Below are 12121 nucleotides of genomic sequence, written 5' to 3' on the forward strand. Positions count from 1 at the left end.
CTTTTGTTTGAATTTCAGTAAAAATTTTTCCACAATGCCTAACCTGTTATTAATGAAAGTGTATTTTCAATACCAACATATTTTATTTTTCATCTCTAGAAGTATAATTTGGCATTTTACATTCACACACACACGCACACACACCTTTTAAAATCTTTTATTAACATGTTATTTCCTCTACCTTCTCAAACATAAGTTTATGTATGTTTGTTATTCATATTATTTGACTGTAATTTCTGTACAGTCTCAGTTGATTGCTTTTTTCTCTCCTTCATTGTGAGTTGTATTTCCCTGCTTCTTTGAAGGCCTGCTAATTTTCCATTGGGTGTCAAGACATTATGAATTTTAACTTTTAGTATCTTCATGTATTACATCCTTATTTATCAGCTTGAGTTATTACTGTGAACATGATGAAATAACTTGTAAACAACTTTGTCTATTTAGATCTTCCTTTTAAATTTTGTTAGACAGAATAAGGATTGCATTTAATCTAAGGGTAAGTCTTCAACACTAGCAAGAGACCTTTAATAGTACTTTATCTGATATCTCCTTAATTATGACATTTTCTACTCTGGCTATTAGAAACAGGCTGTATTTTAAGACATGTGAAAGCTCCATGCATCTTTTCCTCTAATGCTTTCATGTGATTATTTCCTTGCCTTTGCACTGGTCAGTATTCAACTAATATTTAATGGGGAAATCTGTGTATATCTCTAGATTTCTCTCTGTGTAAACATCTCTTAACATACTTTTCTGTCAAATATAGCTACTTTGTTTTACACAGACTCCTAGTTTTTTTACCTTCATCTCAGAGAGACTACCACTGTTTTTTTGGTATTTTCTCCATGTGCAGCAAACTTAAAACTTTCTTTAGGGGCACATGGTTGTCTCAGTCGTTTGAGTGTCCAACTTCTACTCAGGTCACAATTTCACAGTTCATGACTTCAAGCCCCACAATGAGCTCACTGCTGTCAGTGCAGAGCTGGCTTCAGATCTTCTGTATCCCTCTCTCTTTGCCCATCCCCTGCTTGGGTTTTCTCAAAAACAAAAACAAAACAGAAACAAACAAACAAAAAAAACCACTTTATCCAGATGGTAGTTTGGTGCATTCATGGTGTTACTTTTTCTGCTTTTATTATGTTTGTAGGTAGAAGAATGGCCCTGTTACTCCATCTTGGTCAGAAGCAAGAGCCCTACACATTTTAATAAACTGTCTTCCGCTTTCTTAAGATAATGAATGAGTGAGTGATAATGAGTAATGAATGAGTGATAATGAATGAGTACCCAAGGAATGTGTGAACTGGAAATATTCCACATAAAGGTGATGAAACAGATAAACATTTAGATTTTGGGGGGTCACCTGGGTGGCTCAGTTAAGCATCCAACTTCGGCTAGGGTCATGATCTCTCAGCTTGTGAGTTCGAGCCCCGCATCAGGCTCTGTGCTGACAGCTCAGAGCCTGGAGCCTGCTTCAGATTCTGTGTCTCCCTCTCTCTCTGACCCTCCCCCACTCATACTCTGTCTCTGTCTGTCTCTTTCTCAAGAATAAATACACATTGGGGCGCCTGGGTGGCGCAGTCAGTTAAGCGTCCGACTTCAGCCAGGTCACGATCTCGCGGTCCGTGAGTTCGAGCCCCGCGTCGGGCTCTGGGCTGATGGCTCGGAGCCTGGAGCCTGTTTCCGATTCTGTGTCTCCCTCTCTCTCTGCCCCTCCCCCGTTCATGCTCTGTCTCTCTCTGTCCCAAAAATAAATAAAAACGTTGAAAAAAAATTAAAAAAAAGAATAAATACACATTAATTTTTTTAAATAAAACATTTAGATTTTTGACAAAATTATTATGCCAAAATTTAAAGTTTCCAAAATTTTATTATATTTTGTCCATGTGGAATATCTTACTATGTTAGCAATATTTCACTTGTCATGCATGAATTATCATAAGTTCATAGGAAAATACAGACTTTCTATTTTTAATTAATTTATTTTTTTAATTTACATAGAAGTTAGTTAGCATATAGTGCAACAACGATTTCAAGAATAGATTCCTTAATGCCCCTTACCCATTTTGCCCATCCCTCCTCCCACAACCCCTCCAGCAACCCTCTGTTGGTTCTCCATATTTATGAGACTCTTATGTTTTGTCCCCCTCCCTGTTTTTATATTATTTTTGCTTCCCTTCCCTTATGTTCATCTGTTTTGTATCTTAAAGCCCTCATATAAGTCATATGATATTTGTTTTTCTCTATTTTCGCTTAGCATAATACCCACTATTTCCATCCACGTAGTTGCAAATGGCAAGATTTCATTCTCTTTGAATGTCAAGTAATACTCCAGTGTATAAATACAGACTTTCAAAGGTTGATATGATTTAGCACAATGTTAATTATCTGACCATATGAGTTGTAGAATGTCCTCAGCCAATATTGTCAAGTAATTAATGCTGGGAAGTTATTAAAGACATTTTGTTCACCATCTCCTTAGAAAGGTAAGGTTAATATCATTGTATCTTGCAGTTTGAGAATACTTCCATTATAAAGCAGTTTTCTGTACTACAGGTATCAATCATGTCAGATCATGTATAAAAGTTACTAAAATAATAATTGCTGGGACACTCTGTGCTGTTTACATAAATTTACTTTAATACAGAGAAAGTACAGAGTTCTCTTAATCATAAATTATATTGCAGTCCACTCTTACTTAGACACACAGATAGTATGGAGGTATAGTCTTCTTTTGACTAATTTTGCTAAAACTAAATTTAAAACATATTCCAAAATATTTGACATTTCATACTGTTATGATGTAAGCTTGTAAAATTAGTCCTTGTTTTAAATTATCAAGATATCTTCTAATTCAACAATTAACTGGTAACATATGCCACTGCTACCAAGAGGAGTTCTAATCCTTTTAAAGATTAATGTAGTATTTTTTTTTTTTGCTTCTGCTACAATAAGGCAGCCATCTGTGTTTCAATGTGTTGGGAAACTGGGGATATGTTTACAGGAGAAGAGAGAAAGAAAGGCAAATATACAGGAAATTGAGTTTTATACAGCTGGCATCTAAAGTCAAAAATTGTTTAAAAACATGAAGGTATTTGTTGTTCATATGAGCAGTTTTGGTCTGCAGTTGTTCAACTGCAACAGTTTTTTTTTTAATTTTTACATAAATAAAAACTCTTTGTACTAAAAATATTTTCTTATCCATCTAAGTCTAAAGAGTAAAAAGAAATTTCTCCTATTGTATAAAACAAGGTTTGCAATATTTGCTTAATACTGACATTCACATATTCAAAAGGAGGTAGTGTGGTTGTTTCAAAAGCTGGTAAAATTCAAATGTAGTGTAACCACATTTTACTCTTATTTGAAAAGCTGATGATCCAAAATATGAAAGGAGGTGGTAGTTAATTTTTAAGTGCTTGCCAGTCACAAATGGTCACTTGAGCTCTAAAATGCTGAATGAGTACTTTTAGGATTGTTAATGATATGTGTGTACTTACATACTGCATGAGTAAGCTCTTTCTTATATTTAACTTGAATTTGTTTTAGTTTAATGGAAGCCAATGTGCTCTAAAAAGAAATATGGTACAGAATTAGAAATTCACAAGACCTAGGTTCTAGACCTTAGCTTTTATATGAAATGTAAAATTATTTAATTACTCTGAGGCTATTTTGGCATTTAATAAAGGAAGAAAATAGAGCAAATGGTTGGCTTTCCAACATTTTTTTTCACTAGTTGAATTTTACAATGAATATCTCATACACCAGCAATAACTGTTAAGGAGATAAACTATTAAGGGGATAAAAAATACTAATAATTCCAAGAGGGAAAAAAATGAATAGAAAATTGTTTAAAACTTGAAAATAGATATAAAATTAAGGGGAAAAAAAGAAGCAGCAAAACTAACAAATCATGAAAGGAGAAAAATTCAATACTCTTCAGAGTAAGATGACAGACATCAGCATCTCCACAACCATTCATTCACAATGTCCATTATATAATATACATTATGTAACATGTTAATTTTCATAAAATGTGACTTATAATCAGAAGAAATTAATAATAGAATCAATCAAAGACAAGCTAGATGTTGTGATTAGCAAAGACTTTAAAATTCTCTCTTTTTTTAAAGTCTTTAAAATTCTATTATAACCAAGTTTAACTATTATAGGGAAAGGTGAATACATACAGAAATGATGGAAAATTTTAGAAGAGATAAAGAAACATTATAAAGGAAACCTCAGAATTGGAAACTACAATATGTGAAATTTAAAAAAAAAATAGATAGGTGGACTTAGGAATGTTTGTATGCCACACAAAGGACATTTAATGAACATGAATACAGATAATTAGAAATCAACCAAACTGAAAGACAATTAAAATTGATGTGAAAATTTAATTAAAACAAAATAATCTGTGGAACATTCTCAAGTGGTCTAAAATTCCTGTAATTAATATCTCAAAAAGAGAGGAAAGAAAAATAAGGCAGGAAAAATTGATAATATAATAGACAAAAATCCAAATTATATTCAAAACTGCAAAATTCCCTGCAGAATCCAAGGTTTATCTGGGCACATACTTGTCAAACACCTGAAAATCAAATATAAAAATCCTAAAATCAGCTTGTGGAAGGGTTAGAATAATTAATTCAATATATCATTCAACTATAAAAAATAATAAAATCTTTTCATATGTAACAACATGTATAGATTTATTAAAGATATCATGCTAATTGATATGTCAAAGAAAGACAAATATCAAATTATTTCACTCATATGTATAATTTAAATAACAACAATAATGAACAAAGGGGGAAAAAAGAAAAACCAAAAAACTGACTGGTAACTATATATAACAAACAGATGATTACCAGAAGGGAGTTTGGTGAGAGGATGGGTGAAATAGGTGAAAGAGATTAAAAGTACATTTATCTTGAGAGAAGCCAAGATGGTGGAACAGCATGGAAGTTTTTTTGCATTTTGCATCCATGAAACACAGCTGGATCAACACTAAACCATAATGCACACCAATAAAACTGATTTGAGGCTTAACACAACATTCTGCACAACCTGAACCAAAGAACTCACCAGGTACTCAGCACAGAGAGGTGAACTGGGGGACAGAGAAGCTGCGGAAGGCAGGGAGCTGTTTTTGCTTGTGGTGAGAGGATGGAGACAGGGGGAGAGTATGGGAAAAGCACCCCCCACAAAAGCAGCTGGAGAGAAAGAGGAAAGGTGGAAACAGCTGCAGGGACTGAGAAGGGAAAAGGAGAAAGGAGAGGGTTTAAATTCTATTAAGACTCTATAAACATAGGAAGTGAGAGTCTGAAACTCTGCAGCTCAATACCTGTCACTGCTCTGATGGGAAAGGCAAATCCCCAGGAGCAGAGTGAATTCTGGAGGGTCATCGGGCCACACGGAGAGAGGTGTTTCCCCTACTAGGAGGACATTGGTAGAGGCTGTGTGCCCCCCCCCATCCATAGGCAAAGGCCCCAATGGGCCCCAGAGAACAACCACATTTGCTGGGGCTGGAACAGGGTCAGTAAGGGTAAAGCCTGGTACCAAATATGTGTTGTGATTTTCCATAATCCCTGAAATACTGCTGCTACATGATCATGTGAACTTTTTCTGGGGCAGGCTGCACCAAGTCACAGTCTCTAGGCATCAGCAGCAGCACGATCTCATGGAAGTTCCTGGGTGTGGCTGGCATCTGACCATTGCTTGGTGACACCCCCCTCCCCAATAGAGGATCAGAATGGGTCAAAGCCACAGTCCCTCAGAAGTGAGGGGTGGGGAAACACAGCCCTATCTGAGACAAAACTCAGGAGGGAGGTGCTGCCTGGGGCTTGGTCACGGACAGTGTAAAAGTGGGGAGTGCATGGAAACTGGGCACAAAGGCCAGTTGCGTGTTTGCTGGTTGGGGAGAGCACAGAGTTCCAATACTAGAGACTGAGTAGCTGGGTGATGCCATTTTCACTGCTCCTGCACATGCACACACACATACAGGCATCACAAGGATCCACCTCAGTAAGCCAAGCAGCGCCATCTAGTGGAGAATGGAGCTGTTGCACTAAGCCCCGCCCAAAAGGAAAACCTTGTTCCTTCAGGAAAACAAGTCTTTCTGCCTGCTATTTTACAGAGTATAAAATGCTCCATTGTTTGACTTCTAGGGGAAAATGAAGTAATTTCAATCGTATTTCAGTCTGTTCACTGGTCCATCTATTGAATTTTCTTCTTTTTTTGTCATTTTTTCTCTCTTTTTCATTTCTTTTCTTTTTCTTGAATACGGAAAGAAAAAAAATTATTTTCATTTCAATTTTTATTAAAAGTATTTTTATTTTTTTCTACCATATTTTTACTTGTTTGCAAAATTTTCAAATTCTATTTTCTTCCATCATTTTATTTTACTCTATTTCATTGTATTCATTTTTTAAAATTTTCAAATGATTTCCTTTTCTTTTTTCTTTTTCCACTTTTTTCTCTAATATAGCAAGCCCCTTTCAAAACCCAGCCCCCAAACGCCTAAGATCTAGCATCATTTACTTGATTTTTTTTGGCCATGTGTGTTGTTTTAATTTTTTAATTGGAGTTTTTTTAAATTTTTTTTACGTCATTCATTATTTTTCTTCCTTCAAAATGACAAAACGAAGGAATTCACCCCAAAAGAAAGAACAGGAAGAAATCTCAGGGAGGGACTTAACCAACACGGACACAAGTAAGAGGTCTGAACTAGAATTTAGAATCACGCTAATAAGAATACTAGCTGAAGTCAGAAATATATTAGAATCCCTTTCTGCAGAGATAAAAGAAGTAGAAGCTTGTCAGGATGAAATAAAAAAATGCTATAACGGAGTTCCAATCTTGAATGGCTGCCAGAGTGGCAATGACGGATAAGGCCGAAGAGATAATCAGTGATGTAGAGGACAAACATATGCAGAATAATGAATCAGAAAAAAAGAAGGAGACTAAGGCAAAAAAGCATGATTTAACAATTATAGAAATCAGTGACTCATTAAAAAGAACATCAGAATCATAAGGGTCGAAGAAGATGAAGACAGAGAAAAAGGGATCAAAGGGTTGTATGAACAAATCATAGTGGAAAACATTCCTAACCTGGGTAAGACACAGACATCAAAATCCGGGAAGCACAGAGGACTCCCATTAGATCCAACAAAAACTTACCATCAATAAGGCATATCATAGTCAAATTCACAAAATACTCAGGCAAGGAAAGAATCATGAAAGCAGCAAGGGAAAAAATGTCCTTAACCTACAAGTGAAGACAGCTCAGGTTTGCAGCACACCTATTCAGAGAAAATTGGCAGGCCAGAAAGGAGTTGGAGGATATATTCAATGTGCTGAATCTGAAATATATTTAGCCAATAATTCTTTATCCAGCAAGGCTGTCATTCAAAATAAAAGGAGAGATTAAAATTCCCCATACCAACAAAAATTGAAAGAAGTTTGTGACCACTAAACCAGCCCTGCGAGAAATTTTAAGGGGGACGCTCTGATGGGAGAAAAGATGAATGAATGAATAAATAAATAAATAAATAAATAAATAAATACCAAAAGCAACAAAGACTAGAAAGGACAAGAGAACACCACCAGAAATTCCAACTCTACAAGCAACATAATGGCAATAAATTCATATCTTTCAGTACTGACACAAAATGTCAATGGACTAAATGCACCAATCAAAAGATATAGGGTAACAGAATGGATTAAAAAAAACAAGATTTATCTATATTTTGTTTACAAGAGACTCACTTTAGACTTAATGACACATTCAGATTGAAAATAAGGGGATGGAGAACCATCTATCATGCTAATTGTCAACAACAAAAAAAGCTGGAGTAGCCATACTTATATCAGACAATCTAGACTTTAAAATAAAGACTGTATCAAGAAATGCAGAAAGGCATTACATCATCAAGGGGTCTATTGACCAAGAAGACCTAACAATTGTAGACATTTATGTGCCAAATGTGGAAACACCCAAATAAATAAATCAATTAATCACAAACTCAAAGAAACTCATAGATAATAGCATTATAGTAGGGGACTGCAACACCCCACTTACAAAACTGTACAGATCATCTAATCAGAAAATCAACAAAGAAACTAGCTTTGAATGACACACTGGACCAGATGGATTTAACAGATATATAAGAACATTTCATCCTAAATCTGTGGAATATACATTCTTCTCCAGTGCAAATGGAACATTTTCCAGAATAGACCACATACTGGGACACAAATCAACCCTCAACAAGTAAAAAATTATTGAGATCATACCGTGCATATTTTCAGACCACAACATTACAAGCTCGAAATCAACCACAAGAAAAAATTTGGAAAGCTAACAAATACTTGGAGACAAAATAACATCCTAGTAAAGAATGAATGGGCTAACCAAGAAGTTAAAGAGGAAATTAACAAGTACATGGAAGCCAATGAAAATGATAACACCACAACCCAAAACCTCTGGGACACAGCAAAGGTGGTCATAAGAGGAATGTATATAGCAATCCAAGCCTTCCTAAAGAAGGGAGAAAGGTCTCAGATACACAACCTAACCTTAAACCTTAAAGACCTGGAAGAAAGAATAGTAAAAAGCAAACAAACAAACAAACAAAAAACCTGCAGAAGATAGGAAATAACAAAGATTACAGCAGAAATTAATGCTACTGAAACCAAAACAACAGTAGAACAGATCAATGAAACCAGAAGCTGCTTCTTTGGAAGCATCAACAAAATTGATAAACCACTAGCCAGTTTGATCAAAAAGAAAAAAGAAAGGACCCAAATAAATAAAATCAAGAATGAAAGAAGACACATCACAACCAACACAGCAGAAATAAAAACAGTAATAAGAGAATATTATGAGAAATTATATGCCAATAAAATGGGCAATCTGGAAGAAATGGACAAATTACTAGAAATACATAAACTACCAAAGTGAAACAGGAAGAAATAGAAAATTTGAACAGACCCATAATCAGTAAAGAAATTGAATTAGTAAGAAATGTCTCCCAAAAACCAAGAGCCCAGGACTAGATGGCTTTCCAGGGGAATTCTACCAAACATTTAAGGAAGAGTTAACACCTATTCTCTTGAAGGTGTTCCAAAAAATAGAAATGGAAGGGAAACTTTCAAACTCTTTCTATGAAGTCAACATTACCTTGAATCCAAAACCAGACAAAGATCCCACTAAAAAGGAGAACTACAGACCAATTTCCCTGAAGAACATGGATGCAAACATCCTCAATAAGGTATTAGCCAACAGGACCCAACAATACATTTAAAAAAAATTATTCACCACGACCAAGTGGGATTTATACCTGGGATGCAGGACTGGTTCAATATCCTCAAAACAATCAATGTGATTCATCATATCACTAAAAGAAAGGACAAGAACCACATGATCATCTTAATAGATGTAGAGAAGGCATTTGACAAAATACAGCATCCTTTCTTGATAAAAATCCTCAAGAAAGTAGGGATAGAAGGATAATACCTCAAGATCATAAAAGTCATATATGAAAGACCCAATGCTAATATAATCCTCAATGGGAGAATACTGAGATCTTTCCTCCTAAGGTCAAGAACAAGGCAGGGATGTCCACTCTCGCCACTGTTATTCAACATAGTTTTGGAGAAGGAAATAAAAGGCTTCCAAATTGGCCAGGAGGAGATCAAACTTTCACTCTTTGCAGATGAAATGATACTCTATATGGAACACCCAAAAGATTCCACCAAAAAACTGCTAGAACTGATCCATAAATTCAGCAAAGTGGCAGAATATAAAATCAATGCAAAAAAATTCGGTTGCATTCCTATACACCAACAATAAAGCAACAGAAAGAGAAATCAAGGAATAGATCTCATTTACAACTGCATCAAAAACCATAAAATACCTAGGAATAAATCTAACCAAAGAGATGAAAAATCTATTCACTAAAAACTATAGAAAGGTTATGAAAAAAATTGAAGAAGACACAAAAAAACGGAAAAGATATTCCATGCTCCTGGATAGGAAGAAAAAATATTGTTAAAATTTCAAAACTATACAAAGCAATCTACATATTCAATGCAATCCCTATAAAAAACACGAGCATTCTTCACAGAGCTAGAGAAAACAATCCCAAAATTTGTATGGAACCAAAAAAGCCCCGAATACCCAAAGGAATCTTGAAAAAGAAAACCAAAGCAAGAGGCATCACAATCCTCAGCTTCAAGCTGTATTACAAAGCTGGAATCCTCAAAACAGTATGGTACTGGCACAAGAACAGACACTCAGATCAATGGAACAGAATAGAGAACCCAGAATGGAACCACAAACGTATGGCAACCTAGTCTTTGACAAAACAGTCTCTTCAGTAAGTGGTGCTGGGAAAACTGGACAGTGAAATGCAGAAAAATGTACCTGGACCATTTTCTTACTCCATACACAAAAATAAACTCAAAATGGAAGAAAGACTTTAATATAAGACAGGAAGCCATCACAATCCTTGAGGAGAAAGTAGGAAAAAAACCTCTTTGATCTTGGCCGCAACAACTTCTTACTCAACACGCCTCCAGAGGGAAGGAAAACAAAAGGAAAAATGAACTCTTGGCACCTCATTAAAATAAAAAGCTTCTGCACAGTGAAGGAAAGAATCAACAAAACTAAAAGACAACCAACAGAATGGGAGAAGATATTTGCAAATGAAATATCAGATAAAGTGTTAGTATCCAAAATCTATAAAGAACATACCAAACTCAACACCCAAAAAAACAAGTAATCCAGTGAAGAAATGGGCAAAAGACATGAATAGATGTTTCTACAAAGAAGACATCCAGATGGCCAAATGACATATGAGAAATTCTCCACATCACTCATCATCAGGGAAATACAAATCAAAACCACAATGGGATACCATCTGACACCTGTTAGAATGGCTAATATTAACAACTCAGGCAAGAACAGGTGTTGGCAATGATGTGCAGAAAAAGGATCTCTTTTGCACTGCCAGTGGCAATGCAAACTGTTACTCTGGAAAACAGTATGTAGTTTCCTCAAAAAATGAAAAATAGAACTACTCTATTATCTAGCAATTGCACTACTAGGTACGTATCCAAGGGATACAGGTATGCTGTTTTGAAGGGGCATATGCACCCCAATGTTTATAGCAGCACTATCCACAATAGCCAAAATATGGTAAGAGCTCAAATGTCCATTGACAGATGAATGGATAAAGAAGATGTGGTATATATACATACACGTGTGTGTGTATGTATATGCATGTATATACACACATGTATACATACATATATATACGTACAATGGAGTATTACTCAGGAATCAAAAAGATTGAAATCTTGTCATTTGCAACTACATGGATGGAACTAGAGTGTATTATGCTAAGCGAAATTAGTCAGAGAAAGACAGATATCATATGACTTCACTCATATGAGGACTTTAATATAAAAGGCAGACGAGGGACACCTGGATGGCTCAGTCAGTTGAGTGTCAGACTTCGGCTCAGGTCATGATCTCACAGTTTGAGGGTTTGAGCCTTACATCAGGCTCTGGGCTGATGGCTCAGAGCCTGGAGCCTGCTTCAGATTCTGTGTCTCCCTCCTTCTCTGTCCTTCCCCCACTCATGCTCTGTCTCTCTGTGCCTCTCAAAAATAAAGAAATGTAATAAAAAATTTCAGATATATGTATATATATATATATATATATATGGCAGATGAACTTAAAGGAAAGGAAGCAAAAATAATAATATAAAAACAGGGAGGGGAACAAAACATAAAAAAAACTCTTAAATATGGAGAACAAACAGGCAGTTACTGAAGGGTTTATGGGAAGGGGGGAATGGGCTAAATGGGTAAGGGTCATTAAGGAGCCTACTCCCAAAATCATTGTTACACTATATGCTAACTTGGATTTAAATTAAAAAATGAAATGAAATTAAAAAGATTTCCTAGAAGAAAACATAGGCAATAATTTCTTTGATATGTCTGTAGAAATATTTTTCTAGATTAGTCCCTTCTGACAAGAGAAACAAAGCAAAGTTAAAACTATTGGGAGTACACTAAAGTAAAAAGGTTTTGCACAGTGAAGGGTACCATCAACAAA

This window comes from Lynx canadensis, chromosome X (genome assembly GCF_007474595.2).
Source record: "Lynx canadensis isolate LIC74 chromosome X, mLynCan4.pri.v2, whole genome shotgun sequence".
NCBI classification, from domain to species: Eukaryota; Metazoa; Chordata; class Mammalia; order Carnivora; family Felidae; genus Lynx; species Lynx canadensis.